This window comes from Oncorhynchus keta, chromosome 36, assembly GCF_023373465.1.
Source record: "Oncorhynchus keta strain PuntledgeMale-10-30-2019 chromosome 36, Oket_V2, whole genome shotgun sequence".
Classification (NCBI taxonomy): domain Eukaryota; kingdom Metazoa; phylum Chordata; class Actinopteri; order Salmoniformes; family Salmonidae; genus Oncorhynchus; species Oncorhynchus keta.
In genome coordinates, this window is record NC_068456.1 from 13,292,706 (window position 1) to 13,318,175 (window position 25,470).

Sequence of the window (25,470 nt, forward strand, 5' to 3'; positions counted from 1 at the left end):
GTCATGTCTCACTGGGCAGTCTGCTAAAGAACGAGTGAAGAGAAAAGCCATGTCAGAGGGATAAGTTGTACCAAGTAGTACATATATATTACATTTAAGTAGTAGCATTGTGGTCTTGATGAAAGCAACCTTACACTGAGTCTTAACATAAGGAGGAGGTAAGAGACAGCTGTTTGCATACGTAAATATGTTTAATCATTTTCTCATGTTTAAATGTGTTGTCATATGAGCAGATGCTCATATCCAGAGCGACTTACAGGAGCAATTAGAGTTAAGTGCCTTGCTCAAGGGCACATCGGCATATTTTTTTGATCTCGTCGGCGGAGGGATTCCAACCAGAGACTTTCTGGATACTGGCTCAAAACTGTTAACCAATAGGCTACCTGCCGTCCTGTTTGTATGCTTGTTATTGGTTTTGATATGTTGCAGTGGAACCCTTCTCTTTGGTCAAATTGCACCGTGTTAGCCACTGACCTATAGGGCAAGACTATCACAAACAGCTCTCTTCTGTATCAGGGTTATGCTCGTTAGCTCTGAGAACCACCTGCAGTCGACAGGTCTTGGTCGCCTTCCACTGCTCAGACAACCAATGGTTGCGTGCCACGTCGTCAACTGTGTCACAGATTGCTATAACATGTGATGTGGTTTCCTGGTAAGTCAAATACCTATCCAGGCGTTGTAAGATCTGGTAGGTGTCGGCATCGCCTGGGCAGAGGAATGTGCCCCTTGTCCGGACTGTACACCTGTTCTCCACCTGTCTCTCCGGTGCTGTACCAGGGCATGGTAAGGGAGAGAAGTACAGTATCTCTTTTGATTTATACGGCTCCTATTCGAACAGATCAGACCCTCTTTTTCCACACAGGATTTGTCTTAAATCCATACCACATGTGATTTTCAAGCAAATTTGCGATGAAGGGACGAGTGCTTGGCAGGCGTGTGTTTGCGTGCGTGCGTTTGAAAAATATACTTGTGTGAGCATGCGTACGTGCATGTATGGAGGAATTGTTTTATTGGCTGATAAAACTCTACTCTTGCAGCCAGAACTGCTTCACAAAGCTTCAAATGACATTAGATGAGAGATAGTTGCACCAGCCCCAGAGAGGAGAGTTCTGAGGGAAAGCAGGAGAGAGCACTGATTGTAAGAAAGAGAGCGAGAGGAGAGATTGTGTGTGTGTGTGTGTGTGTGTGTGTGTGTGTGTGAGAGAGAGAGAGAGAGAGAGCAAAAATAGTGTGCAAGAGAGGGCTCAGAGGCTAGAGAGAGAGGGCAGGCACACAGACTGCTGTGGTCACATGCTCCTCTCCCCTCTCTTCAGGCGTGATGTTTTTGTTGAGCCTCTCCAGAGCAGCTGGGAGTGAGAGCCGTTCGCTCGGTCAGAGAGCCCCGCACAGCACACAGTGTTGTCTAAGCATGAGTGGACAGTTCCCCGCAGCATAACCAGAGTCGGTACGCAACTACTCCTGTCCCACTGAGACTAACACTGAGAGGAAACGATACTGAAGAAGAGACAAGAGGTAAGAGCAATATGCAAATCAGCAAATTCAGCTGTTCAACTGAGACTGGAGACTATCACATCACCACTGTGTCTGTCGTACTGTACAACCGGGCATATGCACATAGACAAATCTCTTTTCACCTGAATGTTGATGAGACAGGAGTGCGCTGTGCTGTTATTGGAGGATGATTGTTTGAGTGAGAGTAGAATGTGATGTACTATGTGTGTGTGTGTGTGTGTGTGTGTGTGTGTGTGTGTGTGTGTGTGTGTGTGCGTGTGTGTGTGTGCGTGCGTGTGTGTGTCTATCCATCTGTCCTGAAGACAGTAAATCTAGCTGGGCACTGTGTCAGCATTCCCGTGGTGTGTGTTTGGAGCGTGACAGATGACATCACACAGGAGTAGCTCCCTGACAGCCTGTCATCACACATTGAGATTTATGAAAGGAATTTCATTTATTAAAAGTTAAAAGTACATTTGTTTTTTTTTTTTTTGGGGGTGAGGCAATTTAGTTGCAGTAATGATGCTCACACATCTAGCACACAAGCTGTCCTTGTGTAATCAACATAGAGGATGCTTATACAGTAGGGATGTGCATCTCTCCTTTCATGAACGATTCGATACGCAACTAGATACATGGGCTCCGATACAAGAACGATATGTTTTAGTTTGAAACAATTCGAGCGATTTTAGTTTGATTAGGGGAACGATTTGATGCTATTCGTTACAATTCAATGCACTTGTTTTGTATGAACATATTAATTTCCCATTTGAAAGTAATTGCTGCTGCTGATGGGAGCTCAGGAGCTGGGCCTCTCTGAGCTGGATCTGTCTGAGATGACTTCTCTAAGCTGAGTGGCACTCTGTTAGTGTGTGTGTCAATGTCAGTGGTGTGAGTAGGCACCTGAGCTGAGCCATAGGGAAGGCTGAGCATCTACCACCCCACTATCAAATTAGGGTGGGGGGCAATTTATGCTTTTTGTTCACCCACCTTTTAACTGAAATCACCACCACCTACTGATAAACTTGTCATTTTTGCAGATACATTTTGTTGTTGTTGTCCTAGTACTGTAAATATTTATCTTTCGAAATTAGCATGACATTTAGCCAATTAATATAATGCAACTTTTGATTTGACCCCTGTCTCAAAAGCAAATGGTTTAGACGTTTGGAATTTTATGGAGCGCTTTTCCTGTCCTGACCAGCTTGTAGTCCTAAAACCCGGAAATGAGTTACCTCTGGTTCGTTCAGCCATCCCTACGGGAAAATGAATGGTGAAAGAATAGCGTTTTGGAATAAACTGTGAAAATATGGTCTGAGGTTAACACAGGCTTAAAATATCTTGTACATTTTGTTCTGAGATGATAGCAGTCAGTTAACATGACCTTTATGAATTTTGAAGCCTTTATGTGTTTATTTTGAAGCCTTTATGCGTTTATCCAAAAACCCTCCAAAAACCTGCATTACTTTTCCTCATAGGCTTTGTCCAGTGAACCATGGCGGAGTTGGTGCCTACAAAAAGACGCCATTCTCTCTCTGATTGCGACCATGCGCATCTCGAAAAAATGATTGATGTCTTTTATGAAATTACCCTATTCATGTAAAAATGACCAAATACACTGACTGTTTAAAGCCTTCTGGATGATAACGGGGTGAACAGACAGTGGCTCGGGTGGTTGTTGTCCTTGATGTACTTTTTGGCCTTCCTGTGACATCGGGTGGTGTAGGTGTCCTGGAGGGCGGGTAGTTTGCCGTATCACCGCCTGGTATGGCAACTGCTCCGTGCATCAAAGCGGTTAAACAGCCGTCACTAACATTGAGTGGCTGCTGTCGACATACTGACTCATCTCTAGCCACTTTAATAATGAAAAAATCAATGTAATAAATGTATCACTAGTCACTTTAAACAATGCCACTTTATATAATGTTTACATACCCTACATTACTCATCTCAAATGTACATTCTGTACTCTATACCATCTACTGCATTTTGCCTATGCCGTTCAGCCATCACTCATTCATGTATTTTTATGTACATATTCTTACTCATTCCTTTACACTTGTGTGTGTGTATAAGGTAGTTGTTGTGAAATTGTTAGGTTAGATTACTTGTTAGATGTTACTGCATGGTCGGAACTAGAAGCACAAGCATTTCGCTACACTCGCATTAATATCTGCTAACCATGTGTATGTGACAAATAAAATTAGATTTTGATTTGATCAGTATTTATGTTGAACCTGAAACATCAACATCTGAAAATCTGAATGATTGAATACCCCAATCAGCAGTTGGATGTAAGTTGCGTAGGCCTACAGAACTCCGGTCAAACACAATTTTCTACAGCGCATTTGGTTATGGTAACTGAGCAAGCCAAACCAGTAAAAAAGCCATGTTACAACTTAGGTTGTGATAATCGCATTGTTTGCTCTATAACCCATTCGTTCATACGCCACCATGATATACAATAAGGCCGCTATTCCAGCACCATTTAAACTTAAACAATTAAAAAATCAAATCAACAGCGCTATATATATGCTTAGTTTAATACACTGATAACAAACTTACACAAAAATGTATTCCTATCAATGTGGCTAGCTTGTGCAGGACATCAAAACAAGCAGACCGGAAACAGACACATTTTTCAGAAAATTACGTTTTATAAAGGAAGTGATTTGATTGGTCTGAAGCCAAATCCAAACTGCCCTCCCTTGGGGGGTTGATTTGCTGCACCCGGACAATCCACAGTTGTGCTTAGCTCAAGGCTGATTGGCTAATTATTATCAAGGCAGGTTAAATGCTTGCTGGCATCAATCAATCAAATGCTATGGCAGCAACATTTTGGTTCAGACAGCATCAGATACATGCGCTACACATATGAGACAGGCGTGCTGTTTCCCTCACTTGGAAAATTATGAAAAGACAGAGAGGAAAGATAAATTATTTTAAATGTTAATTTATTTATTGGTCAAATATTTGGGGAAGGCTGGCTTCCCTTGGCATCCATGAATACACCCTAGTAACCCTAGTTACAATGAGTAACAGTAAACCCAGAAAATTACGTTGGTTGTCGCTCAACTATTAAAGCCTATGATTTGACATTGTGACTGTCATTTTACAAGTATCTGAATGCTGAAGTTGCCGCGCAGATGTACGAATAGCCTAGAACAGAGATAGGCCTACCTCTCATTTGCATGAGAGGCTGTCTCCCGCACTGTGCGGGGTGCACACAATTATCTGACAGTCATACACAGTTAGATGCCTCAAATACGCATTAATTCAGTCACAACAAAAAAGGTGTTTTCTGAATGAAACAAAATGAGTAAAAACATTCATGATCTGGCGATTCATACATTTTGAATCGGTTTTACCATCAAGGCAAAGGGTGGGTACTTTGAAGAATCTCAAATATATTTTTATTTGTTTAACACTTTTTTTGTTTACTACATAATTCCATGTGTTATTTCATAGTTTTGTTGTCTTCCCTATTCTACAATGTAGAAAATAGTAAAAATAAAGAAATCCTTGAATGAGTAGGCGTGTCCAAACTTTTGACTGTCAGGTCCCAGTCAGATAGCAGCCTGGGATAGACAGCCTGTTTATTCAACTTTTCAATAATTAACCTTTACTAACAGGTTCTCCTCTCTTCCTTCTCTTCCTTTCCTCTCTCTCGCTCACATCACGGCTGCCACTATCTGCTCCACCTGCATCTCCCAACTGATGTTAATTATGGCCAGCACTGCAGGCGACTGAGAGGGAGAGATAAATCACTACCATGGGAGAGTTCTCTCCTCCTCCTAACCCTTCTCCTTTCCCCACCTTTATTTTTCTCTCCCCCCCTGCTCTCTCTCTTACACAGACACAATCCTCTCTTCTCTTCCCTCTATCTCTCTCTCATTATTATCTCACTCTTTCCCTTTCCCTCCCTCTGAAAGAGAGAGATGTTGCTTATAAACAGAGCAAGGTGATTGGCTAGTGTACTGTTTGGTTATACAGTACAAATATGACTTGAGAGGGCGAACGACAAGTATAGGGACAAAGTGGAGGAGCAATTTGGCAGATCGGACACAAGGCGTATGTGGCAGGGGCTCTTAACGATCACGGATTACAAAATGAAAGCCAGCCACATCACGGTCACCTACGTCACCATACCAGACGAGCTAAACACCTTTTTCTCAAGATTTGAGCACAATGACCGTGAGCTGCAGAGAGCCCCTGATGACAACGTGGGCTAAACACTCAGTCTCCACTGAGGACTGGCCGTAAGTCATTCAAACGTGTTAACCCTCACAAGGCTGCCGGCCCAGACGGCATCTCTAACCGTGCCCTCAGAGCATTGGAGACCAGCCGGCTGTTGTGTGCTTTGACATTTCTCTCTCTAACTCAGGTTGTTATACCCACCTGCTTCAAGATGTCCACTATCATCACCAAGAAAGGGAAAGTAACTGAACCGAATGACTCCAGACGAGCAGCACTTCCGTCATCATTATTATTTGATCTAACTAGGCTAGTCAGTTAAGAACAAATTCTTATTAACAATGACGACCTACCCCGGCCAAACCCAGGCGACGCTAGGCCAATTGTGCTCCGCTCTATGGCATTCCCAATCACAGCCGGATGTAATGCAGCCTGGATTCGAACCAGGGACTGCAGTGACGCCTCTTGCCCTGAGATGCAGTGCCTTAGACCGCTGCGCCACTCGGGAGCCCCATGAAGGGCAAGTCAAAGACCATATCACCTCCTACCTCCCCCAACACACTCGTCACTCTCCAATTCGCTGACAGATCCACGGACAACGCAATCGCCATTCCCCTTACAATGGACAAATGCATATATGAGGTTGCTGTTCATCAACTACAGCTCGGCCTTCATTACCATAGTGCCCTATAAGCTCATTACAAAGCTCACAGCCCTAGGCCTGAACTCCTCCCTATGCAACTGGGTCCTGGACTTCCTGACGGGCTGCCCCCAGGTCGTGAAGGTAGGCAACATTACCACCTCGACACTGATCCTCAACAAGGGGGCCCCGCAAGGGTGCGTCCTCAGTCCCCTCCTGTATTCCCTGTATACCCACGACTGCGTGACCTCATACAGTACTAACTCCACCATCAAGTTTGCTGACGACACAACAGTAGTAGGCCCCTTACTTTTAAAAATCTTTACTCACAACATGGCACTGGTTTTGAGTAAAGCCAGAGTGTCTGTGTATGAGGACGACTCAGGACTATACACGTCAGCTACTACAGCGACTGAAATGACTGCAACACTCAACAAAGAGCTCCAGTTAGTTTCAGAGTGGATGGCAAGGAATACGTTAAGTTAAATATTTCTAAAACTAAATTCACTGTATTTGGGAAAAATCATTCACTAAACCTCAACTAAATATTGTAATGAATCATGTGGAAATAATGCTTGGAGTAACCCTGGATTGTAAACTATCATGGTCAAAACATATTGATACAACAGTAGCTAAGATGGGGAGAAGTCTGTCCGTACTAAATCTCCATACATACCCCACAAGAAATGCCACCAGAGGTCTTCACAGTCCCAAAGTCCATAACAGACTATGGGAGGTGCACAGTACTTCATAGAGCCATGAATACATGGAACTCTATTCCACATCAACTCACCTTAGGGAACAGCGTGGACTGTGAAGCAACACTAACATAGGCACAGACACATGCATACACACACGATAACATACACACACATACACATGGATTTTGTGTTGTAGATGTGGCAGTACAGTAGGGGTCTGAGGGTACACACTTAATGTGTTGTGAAATGTATTGTAATGTTTTTAAAACTGCCTTCATTTTGCCGGACCCCAGGAAAAGTAGCTGCTGTCTTGGGAGCCTCTAATGGGGATCCATAATAAATATAAATACAAATCACCAACACGACGAGACAGCCTACAAGGAAGAGGTAGGCACTCTGACGGCGTGTTGCCAGGTACCCCTCCCTCAACGTTAGCAAAACAAAGGAGTTGATTGTGGATTTCAGGAGAAACCAGGCTGGACACGCCCCCATCCTCATCAACTGGGCTGCCAGTGGAGACGGTCAATAACTTCAAATTCCTCGGCGTACACATGTCAGAGAAGCTGAAATGGTCTAACCACACAGACACCGTGGTGAAAAAGGCATGACGGCAACTCTTCGGCCATTACTTGAGGGCACTCGGTGTTCTACAGGAGCACCATCAAGACCATACTGTCGCAAGGCTCTTCAGAGGGTGATACGTGCAGCCGAACACACCATTGGGTGCACACTGCCAGGTGTCGCAGGAAGGCCAAGAAGATCATCAGGGACCCCAGCCACCCGAGCCATGCCCTGTTCTCCCTGCTTCAATCACTCAGACACAGGCAGTACAGGAGCATCATGGCAAAACTGAAACACTGGCCAATAATTTCTACCCTCAGACCATCAGGCTGCTGAATAGTCACCGCTAGTCAGCTACCTGCTCCCCCCTCCCCCAGGCTCCACTTATGGTCATTCCCCCACACCCCCTAAACAGTCTTTACTCTGCCTCCACCCAAATGGACATGTACAGTTGAAGTCCGAAGTTTACATACACTTAAGTTGGAGTCATTAAAACTTGTTTTTCAACCACCCCACTAATTTCTTGTTAACAAACTATAGTTTTGGCAAGTCCGTTAGGACTTTGTACATGACACAAGTAATTTTTCCAACAATTGTTTACATACAGATTATTTCACTTATAATTCACTGTATCACAATTCCAGTGGGTCAGAAGTTTAGATACATTAAGTTGACTGAGCCTTTAAACAGCTTGGACAATTCCAGAACATGATTTCATGGCTTTAGAAGCTTCTGGTAGGCTAATTGACATAATTTGAGTCAATTGGAATTGGAGGTATATCTGTGGATGTATTTCAAGGCTTACCTTCAAACTCAGTGTCTCTTTTCTTGACATCATGGGAAAATCAAAAGAATAGAGATGAATGTACTTTGGTGCGAAAAGTGCAAATCAATCCCAGAACAACAGCAAAGGACCTTGTGAAGATGCTGGAGGAAATGGGTACAAAAGTATCTATATCCAGAGTAAAACGAGTCCTATATCGACATAACCTGAAAGGCCGCTCAGCAAGGAAGAAGCCACTGCTCCAAAACCGCCATAAAAAAGCCAGGCTACGGTTTGCAACTGCACATGGGGACAAAGAGAGTACATTTTGCGGAAATGTCCTCTGGTCTGATGAAACAAAAATAGAACTGTTTGGCCATAATGCACCTCGTTATGTTTGTAGGAAAAAGGGGAGGCTTGCAAGCTGAAGAACACCATCCCAATTGTGAAGCACGGGGGTGGCAGCATCATGTTGTGGGGATGCTTTGATGCAGGAGGGACTGGTGCACTTCACAAAATAGATGGCATCATGAGGATGGAGAATTATGTGGATATATTGAAGCAACATCTCAAGACATCAGTCAGGAAGTTAAAGCTTGGTCGCAAATGGGTCTTCCAAATGGACAATGACCCCAAGCATAATTCCAAAGTTGTGTCAAAATGGCTTAAGGACAGCAAAGTCAAGGTATTGTAGTGGCCATCACAAAGCCCTGAGCTCAATCCTATAGAAAATTTGTGGGCAGAGCTGAAAAAGTGTGTGCGAGCAAGGAGGCCTACAAACCTGACTCCGTTACACCAGCTCTGTCAGGAAGAATGGGCCAAAATTCACCCAACTTATTGTGAGAAGCTTGTGGAAGGCTACCCAAAACTTTTGACCCAAGTTAAACAATTTAAAGGCAATGCTACCAAATACTAATTGAGTGTATGCAACTTCTGACCCACTGGGAATGTGGTGAAAGAAATAAAAGCTGAAATAAATCATTCTCTCTACTATTATTCTGACATTTCACATTCTTAAAATAAAGTGGTGATCCTAACTGACCAAAAACAGGGAATTTTTACTAGGATTAAATGTCAAGAATTGTGAAACTGGGTTTAAATGTATTTGGCTAAGGTGTATGTAAATGTCCGACTTCAACTGTATTTATTCATCTCTGCTACAGTTGTACATAGTTCTATTTATATATATATATTTTTTTTACCATTTATTTTCATTATTTTATTTCACTTAGTCCTGCATGTTGGAGCTCAAAGCCTAAGATGTTCACTGTACCCTGCAATCACACCTGCAACCCTGTACATGTGACTATTAAACACGATCTGAATCTCTTTCTCCAGCAAGGCTACACAGATTGTTTTTTGCAGAGCGGCCATGGGCCGGGGCTCTTGTTTCCATTAAACTCTGGGGCTATTTATAGTGTGTGTGTGTGTGTGTGTGTGTGTGTGTGTGTGTGTGTGTGTGTGTGTGTGCCACCGGCTTCACCGCACGTCACTAACACACACAAATACACACACCAGAGGAGGCTGGTGGGAGGAGCTATAGGAGGACCGGCTCATTGTAATGGAATAAATGGAACCGAGTCAAACGTGTGGTTTCCATGTGTTTGACACCATTCCATTTATCAATTCCAGCCATTACAATGACCTCGTCCTCATTTTGCTCCTCCCAACAGCCTCCTCGTGTGTGTGTGTGTGTGTGTGTGTGTGTGTGTGTGTGTGTGTGTGTGTGTGTGTGTGTGTGTGTGTGTGTGTGTGTGTGTGTGTGTGTGTGTGTGTGTGTGTGTGTGTGTGTGTGTGTGTGTGTGTGTGTGTGTGTGTGTGTTAGTGACGTGTGTAAGTGACGTGTGATGAGGTCGGTGGCTGGGTATGTACTGACTATTATCAAAGACAGGTTTACTTACAAATATACCATACATATACCATACAACAGATGGCTCCAACAACCAGAGTGACATTAACCTAAATTTACAAATCATTTCCCCCAAATGCAAATACCATTGTAGCCATATGGCGGCATATTTCGTAGCACCTGACAAAATGACGCTCAGCTATTGACCAATGTAGCATCCAAAGTTACAATCAAAATGACTGAAAAATGCAGTTCATAACATTTTAAAAAGTGACTCATGAAAACAACATTCGAGCTTGATAAATCAAATGCATCAGAGGGATGTTGTCTATTGACCCTATTCCCATGTTCATGAGGATTATGGCTGTTCTCATGTTGTCTAGTCTCATGTTCACCCCCTCCCCCCAACCTACAAAAGGAAAATGTATTTAGGCTTTAAGTGTAAATGTTGTCCATTCGTCTGTCCTTCAAGGTGAACCTCTGGGTTATCAAACCGATCATAGAAAGTGTCTAACTCTTGTGGATGAGGAGGAAGGCATGCACCCCTTTTGATGCAGTTTTAGCACATTTTTTGACTTTGAGCAAAAAACACCAGGATCATTGTGGAAAAACATTGGATAACAACACATTTTTAAAAATGTATATAATACTTTTTTGGCGTGTGTGTGTGTGTGTGTGTGTGTGTGTGTGTGGGTGTGGGTGTGGATTGGCAGCGCTCACTTGCTCCACACTTAAAGGGGTGTCTGTGTTTCACTGACTGTGCCGAAAGAGAGTATGATAGAGGGAGAGAAGGGCCATGTGAAAGACAGGTTTGTGATGGTGAGGGCTCTGTTTTGGGCAGAAGAGGCCAGTTGGGAGCAGTGTAGGCAGTACATTTTGAGGCGGTTAGGGGAGTGGTCTGTTACTCTGGAAGGCTGGGGTTAAAGGATGTGTGAGTAGTACTATACTTCCTGGACAGTATTAAGAACATGCTAGAAGGAATAAGAATGTTAATGCTTTAGTAGACAGGTAGCTTGAAGTTGTGGCTTTGCACACTGTCTCTTTGTACTTGCTGATGTCCAGTTTAACTGGCCTCTGAACTATATGCTATTTTTACTTTCTATGTATCGTTTTATGTGTAAATGTCCCGTCAGACAGGGATCTTCCACAAACTTTATTTTATTTCAGTTTTCTTCCCTGCTTGTCCATGAATACCACTTGGAAATTAATTGATGCCCGCTAGAGTCCGGGCCCCCCTGGTTGAGAATCCCTTTTCTAGGAGTATGTTTGTGCACGTTCCAGTTCTGCCACAATTTGATAGGAGGAGAAAGGGAGAAATATCCCATCCACTGCCCCCTACTACCACCGCTTCCCTTAATAACAGACGTATGACGGCGGTGTAACAGCAGAAAGCACTTAGCAACCATCAGAGGGTCCATGTGCTATGCCCCCCCATGTCCTGATGCCCCACCACAGACCCCAGCGGCCCATGTGTAAGCGCCTCTGTTTACAGGTAACTGCTCACAACAACTCTTGTGGAATAACCAGATTTCCCACAATGCAACATATTCTACTGTATGTCGTCCACCTCCTCTATCTGAGACAATCGTTCTGGATCAGTAAGCAAACTCCCCGTTGTTGGAAGCACATCATTGTTTTGTTTTCTGTTTGTTTGTGAAACGCTCTGAAATTTAGCGAGTTTGAAACATTAACTTCTATTGACAAGAGGACCAAATACAGAATGAAGACTTGCATGCATGAATCATACCCTTGTAAAGTCAAAGATCTTACATAATAGATGGAGTGAACTGCGTGACAAAACAGCGGGGCCTACAGTACCACAATGCTTTCCAAAACAAGAAGAACTTCTACTGATACAGAATGAGATGGGAAAGGGAGGACAGATGACAACATTGTTGTTGGAAACATTTTGAAAATGTCAACATACCATTCACAATAAGTGTTGCGCAAATCCAAAACTGAGACAAATCTACTTGTCATATAGACAATGTCGCAATTTTTTTGATTTAAGGAATGATATTCTGTTGGACCAGACTGACTGCATTGGAGGGCAAAGACCTGAATCATTAGTAATTAATCATCATTAGAATCATTAGTAATTCTCTTCTTGGAGTAGAGTTGAAACTGCTACCAACATCTTTTTTTCTCCATATATGAATGGATCATAGTGTGGAAAAGTCACACATTGCCTCAATATTGTTTCTTTACATCAAAAGGCTGCATACCATATGTCACCAGTATCAGTGGAGTAAGAGTAACATCTTCACATGAGAGCAGACATTGAAAGGAAGACTTCTCCTGAGAAGTGGTAATGCAGTGTTAATGGGCGGGGATGTTCTGTAGAAGCCCATGCATGGTCCATTGTTGCAGTGTTAATGGGCGGGGATGTTCTGTCGAAGCCCATGGTCCATTGTTGCAGTGTTAATGGGCGGGGATGTTCTGTATAGAAGCCCATGGTCCATTGTTGCAGTGTTAATGGGCGGGGATGTTCTGTATAGAAGCCCATGGTCCATTGTTGCAGTGTTAATGAGCGGGGATGTTCTGTAGAAGCCCATGGTCCATTGTTGCAGTGTTAATGGGCGGGGATGTTCTGTAGAAGCCCATGGTCCATTGTTGCAGTGTTAATGGGCGGGGATGTTCTGTATAGAAGCCCATGGTCCATTGTTGCAGTGTTAATGAGCGGGGATGTTCTGTAGAAGCCCATGGTCCATTGTTGCAGTGTTAATGGGCGGGGATGTTCTGTAGAAGCCCATGGTCCATTGTTGCAGTGTTAATGGGCGGGGATGTTCTGTAGAAGCCCATGGTCCATTGTTGCAGTGTTAATGGGCGGGGATGTTCTGTAGAAGCCCATGGTCCATTGTTGCTTGTTACTTGCACACCCAAGCGACAGGATATGCAGTCATTGTTTTTGTTTAGTTTTTAGACTCTGGAGAAGACAAAACGACGTGTGCAGCATCAGAGGGGGCTGGGTTTGCAGCATGCCCACACACACACACACACACACACACACACACACACACACACACACACACACACACACACACACACACACACACACACACACACACACACACACACACACACACACACACACACACACACACACACACACACACACACACACACACACACACACACATACACTGAAGTTGACTGAACACGGACGGGCTCCCTAAGTGTCTGGTACATGCTGCCTCTGTCTTTGCTGCTCCAGAGAAGGGGAATTGATCGGGCTTCTATTGCTGAGGGCCAAATAGTTACAGCCCCGTCGCTTTGAGTGAAAGCAGACATCTGTTAACCAGGGTTAGTTATCTAATGTACCTCTGGATATCTTCACTTGGTTTAAATGAGTGTCTTTGGTGGAGTGACAGCAATCCTTGAGAGAGAGATTGATTTGGTGAAAGAGAGACCAACAACAACCCCCTCCTCTTAAAGGTATTGTGACACATTTCCTGCCCTCCTCTTTTCCACTTTACCTTGTGTTGGCCCTATTTTTAGTCCGGCCAAGGGAAACAGTCAGGTAGAGGCAGGAAAACTAAGTTGGGAAAGAATAGGAGGAAGTCTACTTGCCATTTAGACAAACAATCAGCGGTCTAGCGGGAGTGAGCTGCTGCTCTTTACGAGGAGAGAGAGAGGGGACAGAGAGAGGTACAATAGAAGTGGGTCAGCCACAGAAAAGACCAGAGAAGATACACAGTACTGGAGCAGTATGCTGGTGTTTCCAGTGAATGGGTATGAGTAGTAGCAGGCCAGGCTCCTTAGGTGGATTTGAGTCTCTCAATCAGAGGCCATGTGTGGAAGGTGGTGGATCCAAGTCATCTACTGGTAGGACCTGACTGTTCTTCCTGAGGTAGGTGGGGCCGTGCTAAAGAAAAGTTCCATCTTCAGCTCTAACACAAGCGCTTCACTTTGTTTTGGGCAGTTGAGGCTGCTGAGTGGAGGACGGCTCATAGTAATGTCTGGAATGGAGTCAATGGAGTGGTATTAAAACCTGGTTTCCAATGCGGTTGATACCCTTCCATTGACTCCATTCCAGCCATTACTATGAGCCGTCCTCCCCTCAGCAGCCTCTATTGGTTTTGGGGTCTGGTTGTAACCCAACCGTGTTCAGTTTCGAAAGTAAACTAACATTTTTGCTTTGTGACCTATTTGTCGCTCTGCTTTTCTGACAAAGTTTGAATGTTCTTGCACTGTCAAAGTGACATTATGTTAGTATAATCTGGCGAAACATTGTGATGGGGGTTAGCAAGGTGCGGAGAAGTTGGAGGACTCTGCAAAGGTTTATGCTTTCAACATGGTAGGGTTGTCTTTATGGATTATCTTAATTGGCTGCTATAATATGACTCCATTTGAGCATTTTTGTGGGTTGAGCATTTAGTTCATGTTTGAGCCCTGTTAGAATCCGCTCAAGCTGAGGAGTCAAGCTGAGCGTGCGCTATGCTCATAATGTAGACCCCGATACCATGGGAATGACATTGCCTGAGATAAGAAGGGGGCGCACTTCATTGAAATTACATCCATCTGACGCTTCCTCGCTCCCACAATGCATACTTGCAACAAGATAGCCCTCTTCAACAGACTGATTAATTCACAGATCACAATGTTTTGTTTAATTGTATACACCAGTCTAAAAATTAGGGCACAATCAGAATGTGGACAAGATCAGGACAAAGGACAGATGTTAGAACCAGGTATTAACAGGGCTTTAGTGTCTTTTCTCTCTATATTCTGTTGGAACATTTGCATAATGAACCATTTGAACTTCTCAGATCTCTTACGGGCGATTCCACGCCAGGATAGTCCGAAATAATTGAGGTATTTTAGATTGTTCTGGCAATTCTCACAAAGAAAAGTAATTGTGAGAAAGGATGTTTAACATGCTTTTTACATGTGTATCACAAACCATCTTTCTGAAAATCATGATGTTAGCGGGCATTTTAGACCCTATGGTCCGTGGTACCATACATGATACAGACAACATCTTGGGTATCATTATACTACCTATAGTGTGTTCTAACTTATGGAGTATGTCTAGATTCTGAAATACAATTTTATTCAACATTTCAAATATTTATCTGTTTTAAAATTAACAAAATTAAAACGTTTTTCTTGAGGTTCATATTTTTAATGTTGAATAAATTATTGTGATTTTTTTTCTTCTTCAGAATCCAGACATACTTCGTATGTTAGCTCACACTTTGAAGAGTGTAATGATACCAAGATGTCGTCTGTGTCCTGTGCGGTACCACAGATCATAGGGTCTTACAGGAGACGTGTTTAGGTCTAAAAAGGTCCTAAAACTTTTCATTGTGAATTTTTTTTAAATGTGTGATACAAATGTAAAAAGCATGTCAAACATCCTTTCGCCCAATGAAGTTTATATGTGAGAATTGCAAGAACAGTCTTAGATTCCGAAAATATTTTGGGGCAATCCTGGCGTGGAATCTCCCTTAGTCCAGAGTTAATGCAAAGCGCGTTATAGTACAGCGCATTATATAAACAATTATTTAAGGTAATTTAAGTTGGGCATGCATGCGCATCATTTACCATAACGTGCGGCGCTATAACACACATTACATTGAAACATCCCGATAGTGTATTTCGATGTGTACATATGGGTTTGTTATTGTGTTGTTATAATGACCTCCGCCAGTAACCTCAGCCACTTCAGAGACATGGTTGGGTTGAGGTGTTTGGATCAATACAGTGGTGGCCAGACCATGGTGATGGTGGTTGTTGTCAAGGAGTGATTGTAGAGAGGTGTGTGTGTGTGTGTGTGTGTCTATTGAGGTTACTTTAGAGGATTCATGATATCCTTCTGATAATAATAAAGAATGGCAAACTGTTCCATGTTTCTATAGTGGTCTGAAACCTGTTATATGAAGACACCCTTTGTGTTGAAATATATATATATATATATTTTTGTACTGCAGTGCTAATCCTCAGCCCGAATGCGCCCACATTCATATACTGTAGCAGTATGTCTAGCTGAGGGATTGCCAGTAATGACCATTGAAGTGTTTCATAGCTGTGTAGAGAGTGGTAACAATGGTAAGCTTCCTGGAAAACACACAGAGATGACCTCCTGTCAATCAGTGAATCAAAGAACAAGACATTACTCACTGGGCACAGACGTCAGTTCAACGTCTAGTTTTGAAAAGTTGGGTAAAAAAATATGAAATGCCTTTACATTGATGTCTTCTTGCAAATCCAATCAGTTTTCCACGTTAATTCAACATCATCACATAGATATTTTTGATTGAAATGACGTGGAAACAACGTTGATTCAACCAGTTTTTGCCCAGGTGGTACAGTGCCTTGAGAAAGTATTCGGCCCCCTTGAACTTTGTGACCTTTTGCCACATTTCAGGCTTCAAACATAAAGATATAAAACTGTATTTTTTTGTGAAGAATCAACAACAAGTGGGACACAATCATGAAGTGGAACGACATTTATTGGATATTTCAAACTTTTTTAACAAATCAAAAACTGAAAAATTGGGCGTGCAAAATTATTCAGCCCCCTTAAGTTAATAATTTGTAGCGCCTCCTTTTGCTGCGATTACAGCTGTAAGTCGCTTGGGGTATGTCTCTATCAGTTTTGCACATCGAGAGACTGAAATTTTTTCCCATTCCTCCTTGCAAAACAGCTCGAGCTCAGTGAGGTTGGATGGAGAGTATTTGTGAACAGCAGTTTTCAGTTCTTTCCACAGATTTTCGATTGGATTCAGGTCCGGACTTTGACTTGGCCATTCTAACACCTGGATATGTTTATTTTTGAACCATTCCATTGTAGATTTTGCTTTATGTTTTGGATCATTGTCTTGTTGGAAGACAAATCTCCGTCCCAGTCTCAGGTCTTTTGCAGACTCCATCAGGTTTTCTTCCAGAATGGTCCTGTATTTGGCTCCATCCATCTTCCCATCAATTTGAACCATCTTCCCTGTCCCTGCTGAAGAAAAGTAGGCCCAAACCATGATGCTGCCACCACCATGTTTGACAGTGGGGATGGTGTGTTCAGGGTGATGAGCTGTGTTGCTTTTACGCCAAACATAACGTTTTGCATTGGTGCCAAAAAGTTCAATGTTGGTTTCATCTGACCAGAGCACCTTCTTCCACATGTTTGGTGTGTCTCTCAGGTGGCTTATGGCAAACTTTAAACAACACTTTTTATGGATATCTTTAAGAAATGGCTTTCTTCTTGCCACTCTTCCATAAAGGCCAGATTTGTGCAAAATACGACTGATTGTTGTCCTATGGACAGAGTCTCCCACCTCAGCTGTAGATCTCTGCAGTTCATCCAGAGTGATCATGGGCCTCTTGGCTGCATCTCTGATCAGTTTTCTCCTTGTATGAGCTGAAAGTTTAGAGGGACAGCCAGGTCTTGGTAGATTTGCAGTGGTCTGATACTCCTTCCATTTCAATATTATCACTTGCACAGTGCTCCTTGGGATGTTTAAAGCTTGGGAAATCTTTTTGTATCCAAATCCGGCTTTAAAATTCTTCACAACAGTATCTCGGACCTGCCTGGTGTGTTCCTTGTTCTTCTTGATGCTCTCTTTGCTTTTAACGGACCTCTGAGACTATCACAGTGCAGGTGCATTTATACGGAGACTTGATTACACACAGGTGGATTGTATTTATCATCATTAGTCATTTAGGTCAACATTGGATCATTCAGAGATCCTCACTGAACTTCTGGAGAGAGTTTGCTGCACTGAAAGTAAAGGGGCTGAATAATTTTGCACGCCCAATTTTTCAGTTTTTGATTTGTTAAACAAGTTTGAAATATCCAATAAATGTCGTTCCACTTCATGATTGTGTCCCACTTGTTGTTGATTCTTCACAAAGAAATACAGTTATATCTTTATGTTTGAAGCCTGAAATGTGGCAAAAGGTCGCAAAGTTCAAGGGGGCCGAATACATTCGCAAGGCACTGTACACACTTTCTTGGAATACGAACATTTATCATAGGCAAAACAATTATAGCCGTTCTCCACCCAATGCCAATAGTATGGGATCATATCAGTAGGATTTTAGGAAGAGCCATGCAGCTCTGTAAACTGATAAGGCCTTGAATCCATCAGGGATTCTGGTCAATGATTTGTGTGACAACGTCACAGAGAGACAAATATGATACTCCCACAAAAATGCTAATCTTCCCTGTTTTTGCTTATGATGATCTGTTGTTGTAGCTTAACTTTCATACTTGTCATTATTAATGAGCCACTTATTCATTTTCTTAACCATTGCAGCATTGAGAAAATTCTAACCTGCTCACTTTGAAAGAAAATGACTTTTATGTCTATATAATAAAACCTATGTATGAAAATACCCTCAAACAAAAGGTGATTCTGTGCTATTGAGTCGTATTGCTTATTTGATCTCAAATCCCACATGCTGGAGAATAGAGACAAAATACACATTCTAGCTTCACTGTCCAAATACTGTACATTTGTTAAAGACTGTATTAGTGTTGCCATAGGTTGCACAGTATTATGGAAAAGATGCAGTAGAGTTAAGCACAGGTGATGTAACGGGCTGAGTGACTGGTTTCCGGGAAGTCAGGCGCAGGAGAGCAGAGATGCGTGATAACAGTAGAACTTTAATGTACACCCTGGCCCAAAGGCACAGGCAAGGCAGCACAAAGCACAACCACGGTAACATGAACCGGATTAAACAAAACAAACACATCTAGGTTTGAAACAAAACCTAGCGCAAGCCAGCCTGTAGCATAACACCCTACACAAAGAACAATTCCACACACAGACATGGGGGAAACAGAGGGTAATATACATTTAGTCTGATGAGGAAATGTGAACCAGGTGTGCGGGAAAACAAGACAAAACAAATGGAAAATGAAAGGTGGAGCGGCGATGGCTAGAAGACCGGGGACGTCGACCACCGAACGCCGCCTGAACAAGGAGGGTGACCGACTTCAGCGGAAGTCGTGACAGATGTCAATTAAAACCCCATCCGCTATAACTGATGTCAATTAAAACCCCATCCACTATAACTGATGTCAAATAAAACCCCATCCTCTATAGGTGATGTCAACTAAAACCCCGTCCTCTTTAGGTGATGTAATTAAAACCCTGTCCTCTGTAAGTGGTCAGTTAAAAACCACTTCCTCTATAGGTCATGTTAATTAAAACCAACATCCTATATAGGGGATGTCAGTTAAAACCCACATCCTATATGGGTGATGTTATTTAAAACCCCTATCCAGTATAGATGTCAATTTAACAACCCATCCTGTATACGTTATGTCAATTAAAAACTGCATTCTGTATAGATTTCAAAACCCCATCCTCTATAGGTGATGTCAATTAAAACCCCATCCTCTATAGGTGATGTCAATTAAAACCCCATCTTCTGCCTCCTGGGTGGCGCAGTGGTCTAAGGCACTGCATCGCACCAGAGACTCTGGGTTCGCGTCCAGGCTCTGTCGCAGCCGGCCGCGACCGGGAGGCGACGTACAATTGGCCAAGCTTCGTCCGGGTTAGGGAGGGTTTAGCCAGTCCTTGTCTCATCGCGCACTAGCGACTCCTGTGGCGGGCCGGGCGCAGTGCACGCTGACCAGGTCGCTAGGTGTACGGTGGCTTCCATCCTGTATAAGTTATGTCAATTAAAAACTCCATCCTGTATACGTTATGTCAATTAAAAACCCATCCTGTATACGTTATGTCAACTAAAACCTCCATCCTGTATACGTTATGTCAACTAAAACCTCCATCCTGTATACGTTATGTCAACTAAAACCTCCATCCTGTATACGTTATGTCAATTAAAACCTCCATCCTGTATACGTTATGTCAACTAAAACCTCCATCCTGTATACGTTATGTCAACTAAAACCTCCATCCTGTATACGTTATGTCAAGTAAAACCTCCATCCTGTATACGTTATGTCAATTAAAACCTCCATCCTGTATACATTGTCAATTAAAAACTTCATCCTGTATACGTTATGTCAATTAAAAACCCATCCTGTATACGTTATGTCAACTAAAACCTCCATCCTGTATACGTTATGTCAACTAAAACCTCCATCCTGTATACGTTATGTCAACTAAAACCTCCATCCTGTATACGTTATGTCAACTAAAACCTCCATCCTGTATACGTTATGTCAATTAAAAACCCATCCTGTATACGTTATGTCAACTAAAACCTCCATCCTGTATACGTTATGTCAACTAAAACCTCCATCCTGTATACGTTATGTCAACTAAAACCTCCATCCTGTATACGTTATGTCAACTAAAACCTCCATCCTGTATACGTTATGTCAACCTCCATCCTGTATACTTCCATCCTGTATACGTTATGTCAACTAAAACCTCCATCCTGTATACGTTATGTCAACTAAAACCTCCATCCTGTATACGTTATGTCAACTAAAACCTCCATCCTGTATACGTTATGTCAACTAAAACCTCCATCCTGTATACGTTATGTCAACTCCTGTAAAAACTTCCATCCTGTATACGTTATGTCAACTAAAACCTCCATCCTGTATACGTTATGTCAACTAAAACCTCCATCCTGTATACGTTATGTCAACTAAAACCTCCATCCTGTATACGTTATGTCAACTAAAACCTCCATCCTGTATACGTTATGTCAACTAAAACCTCCATCCTGTATACGTTATGTCAACTAAAACCTCCATCCTGTATACGTTATGTCAACTAAAACCTCCATCCTGTATACGTTATGTCAACTAAAACCTCCATCCTGTATACGTTATGTCAACTAAAACCTCCATCCTGTATACGTTATGTCAACTAAAACCTCCATCCTGTATACGTTATGTCAACTAAAACCTCCATCCTGAACTTATGTCAACTAAAACCTCCATCCTGTATACGTTATGTCAACTAAAAAACTTCATCCTGTATACGTTATGTCAACTAAAACCTCCATCCTGTATACGTTATGTCAACTAAAAACTCCATCCTGTATACGTTATGTCAACTAAAACCTTCATCCTGTATACGTTATGTCAACTAAAACCTCCATCCTGTATACGTTATGTCAACTAAAACCTCCATCCTGTATACGTTATGTCAATTAAAAACCCATCCTGTATACGTTATGTCAATTAAAAACCCATCCTGTATACGTTATGTCAACTAAAACCTCCATCCTGTATACGTTATGTCAAGTAAAACCTCCATCCTGTATACGTTATGTCAATGAAAAACCCCAACCTGTATCGATGTCAATTAAAAACCCCATCCTTTATAAATGTAATTTAAAACCACATCCTCTGTAGGTGATGTCAGTTAAATCCCCATCCTCTATAGGTGATGTCAGTTAAATCCCCATCCTCTATAGGTGATGTCAGTTAAATCCCCATCCTCTATAGGTGATGTCAGTTAAATCCCCATCCTCTATAGGTCAAGAAAACCTGTATAGTTATGTCAAGTAAAACCATCCTCTATAGGTGTCATAAAACCTCCATCCTGTATAATGTCAAGTAAAACCTCCATCCTCTATAGGTCAAGAAAACCTCCATCCTGTATACGTTATGTTATGTCAGTTAAATCCCCATCCTCTATAGGTGATGTCAGTTAAATCCCCATCCTCTATAGGTGATGTCAAAACTAAAACCCCATCCTGTATACATTATGTGTCAACTAAATCCCCATCCTCTATAGGTGATGTCAGTTAAATCCCCATCCTCTATAGGTGATGTCAGTTAAAACCCCATCCTCTATAGGTCGATTTCAGTTAAATCCCCATCCTCTATAGGTGTCATGTCATCCTGTATACATTATGTCAACTAAAACCTTCATCCTGTATACATTATGTGATGTCATCCTGTATAAATGTCAACCCATCCTCTATACAGGTGATGTCATGTCAACTAAAAACCATCCTGTATACTTATGTCAACTAAAAACTTCATCCTGTATACGTTATGTCAACTAAAAACTTCATCCTGTATACTTATGTCTTCAGAGGATGTAGCAAAAACTTCATCCTGATCAGACCAAAAACTGTCCTGTATACATGTCAACTAAAAACTTCATCCTGTATACGTTATGTCCATAAAAACCCATCCTGATATATTTAATAAATCATCAGATGTCAATTAAAACCCCATCCTCTATAGTTGATGATGTCAGTTAAAATCCCATCCTCTATAGGTGATGTCAGTTAAACCCCATCCTCTATAGGTGATGTCAGTTCAAATCCCCATCCTCTATAGGTGATGTCAGTTAAACACCATCCTCTATAGGTGATGTCAGTTTAAACCCCATCCTCTATAGGTATGTCAGTTAAATCCCCATCCTCTATAGGTGATGTCAGTTAAAGCCCCATCCTCTATAGGTGATGTCAGTTAAACCCCCAATCCAGTATGTCAGGTAAATCCCCATCCTCTATAGGTGAAAACCCCAGCCTCTATATTTGATGTCAGTTAAAACCCCATCCTCTGTAGGTGATGTCAATTAAAACCCCATCCTCTATAGGGGATGTCAATTTAAACCCACATCTTCTATAAGTGATGTCAATTAAAACCCCATCTTTTGGTGATGTCAATTAAAACCCACTTCCTCTATAGGTGATGTCAAAATCCCCATCCTCTAAATGTCAGTTAAATCCCCATCCTCTATAGGTGATGTCAATTAAAATCCTCTATATCCTCCATAAGTGATGTTAATTAAAACCCACTTCCTCTATAGGTGATGCCAATTAAAAACCCATCCTCTATAGGTGATGTCAGTTAAACCCCATCCTCTATAGGTGATGTCAGTTAAAAAAATCCCCATCCTCTATAGGTGATGTCAATTAAATCCCCATCCTCTATAGTGATGTCAATAAAAGTTAAATCCCCATCCTCTATAGGTGATGTCAATTAAAACCCCTGTCCGCTATAGATGTCAACAAAACCCCATGTCAATTAATACCCCATCCTCTATAGTTGATGTCAGTTAAAATCCCATCCTCTATAGGTGATGTCAATTAAAACCCCATCCTATATAGGTGATGTCAGTTCAAATCGACATCTTCTATAGGTGATGTCAGCAAAAACACCATCCTACACAGGTGATGTCAGTTTAAACCCACATCCTATATACAGTAGGTGATGTCAGTTAAAGCCCACATCCTACGTAGGTGATGTCAGTTAAACCCCCAATCCAGTATAGGTGCCAATTAAAACCCCAGCCTCTATATTTGATGTAAGTTAAAACCCCGTCCTCTGTAAGTGATGTCAATTAAAACCCAGATCCTCTATAGGGGATGTCAATTTAAACCCACATCTTCTATAAGTGATGTCAATTAAAACCCCATCTTTTGGTGATGTCAATTAAAACCCACTTCCTCTACAGGTGATGTCAAATAAAACCCCATCCTCTATAGGTGATGTAAATTAAAACCCATATCCTACATAAGTGATGTTAATTAAAACCCACTTCCTCTATAGGTGATGCCAATTAAAAACCCATCCTCTATAGGTGATGTCAGTTAAACCCCATCCTATATAGGTGATTCAGTTAAAGCCAACATCCTCTATAGCTGATGTCAATTTAAACCCACATCCTATGTATGTGATGTCAGTTAAACCCCCTATCCAGTAAAAACTCTATCCTCTTTAGATGTCAATTAAAACCCCATTCGCTATAAGTGATGTCAATAAAAAAATCATCCTCTATAAGTGATGTCAATATAGGTGATGTCAATTAAACCCATCCCATCCTCTCCTCTGTAGGTGATGTCAAAAACCCCATCCTCTATGATGTCAATTAAACCATCAATTAAACCCCATCCTCTATAGGTGATGTCAATTAAACCCCGCCCGCTACAATTAAACCCATCCTCTATAAGTGATGTCAATTAAACCCCGTGTGATGTCAATTCATACCCCATCCTCTGTGATGTCAATTCATACCCCATCCTCTGTAGGTGATGTCAATTCATACCCCATCCTCTGTTGATGTCAATTCATACCCCATCCTCTGTTGATGTCAATTCATACCCCATCCTCTGTTGATGTCAATTAATACCCCATCCTCTATAGGTGATGTCAGTTAAAACCCCATCCTCTGTAGATGTGATGTCAATTCATACCCCATCCTCTGTTGATGTCAATTCATACCCCATCCTCTGTGATGTCAATTCATACCCCATCCTCTGTTGATGTCAATTCATACCCCATCCTCTGTTGATGTCAATTCATACCCCATCCTCTGTTGATGTCAATTAATACCCCATCCTCTATAGGTGATGTCAGTTAAAACCCCATCCTCTATAGGTGATGTCAATTAATACCCCATCCTCTATAGGTGATGTCAGTTAAAACCCCATCCTCTATAGGTGATTTCAATTAAAACCCCATCCTCTATAGGTGATGTCAAATAATACCCCATCCTCTATAGGTGATGTCAAATAAAAGGTGATGTACCCCATCCTCTATAGGTGATGTCAATTAAAACCCCATCCTCTATAGGTGATTTCAATTAATACCCCATCCTCTATAGGTGATGTCAAATAATAGCCCATCCTCTATAGGTGATGTCAATTAATACCCCATCCTCTATAGGTGATGTCAGTTAAAACCCCATCCTCTATAGGTGATGTCAGTTCAAACCACATCCTCTATAGGTGATGTCAGTTCAAACCACATCCTCTATAGGTGATGTCAAACCACATCCTCTATAGTTCAAACCACATCCTCTATAGGTGATGTCAATTAATAGCCCATCCTCTATAGGTGATGTCAGTTACAACCCCATCCTCTATAGGTGATGTCAGTTCAAACCACATCCTCTATAGGTGATGTCAGTTCAAACCACATCCTCTATAGGTGATGTCAGTTAAAACTGCCAAACTATAGGTGATGTCAGTTAAACCCCCCAAACTCTATAGGTGATATCATTTAAAACCCCCAAACTATATAGGTGATGTCAGTTAAAACCACATCCTCTATGGGTGATGTCAGTTAAAACTGCCAAACTATAGGTGATGTCAGTTCAAACCCCCAATCTCTATAGGTGATGTCACTTCAAACCATATCCTCTATAGGTGATGTCAGTTAAAACCCACATCCTCTATAGGTGATGTCAGTTAAAAAACACACATCCTCTATAGGTGATGTCAGTTCAAACCACATCCTCTATAGGTGATGTCAGTTCAAACTGCTAAACTATAGGTGATGTCAGTTAAAACCACCAAACTCTATAGGTGATGTCAGTTAAAAACCCCAAACTCTATAGGTGATGTCAGTTAAAAATAAAAAAAAACTCTATAGGTGATGTCA

The 25,470-nt window shown here is 42.0% G+C and overlaps 1 protein-coding gene across 6 annotated transcripts in view; it reads left to right on the forward strand.

Moving 5' to 3' along the window:
• Positions 1 to 1,313: 1,313 nt before the first annotated feature.
• The window catches only part of rasgrp3 (RAS guanyl releasing protein 3 (calcium and DAG-regulated)), a 56,651-nt gene continuing 32,494 nt past the window's right edge, over positions 1,314 to 25,470 (forward strand). For 3 of the 6 annotated variants that reach the window (XM_052498511.1, XM_052498510.1, XM_052498512.1), the window contains exon 1: positions 1,314 to 1,512. The gene's annotated coding sequence lies outside the window, so the exon portion shown is untranslated. Of the gene's footprint in view, positions 1,513 to 13,793; positions 14,050 to 25,470 lie in introns of those variants that run through there. The other 3 variants (XM_035754253.2, XM_035754254.2, XM_035754255.2) reach the window with 1 other exon arrangement.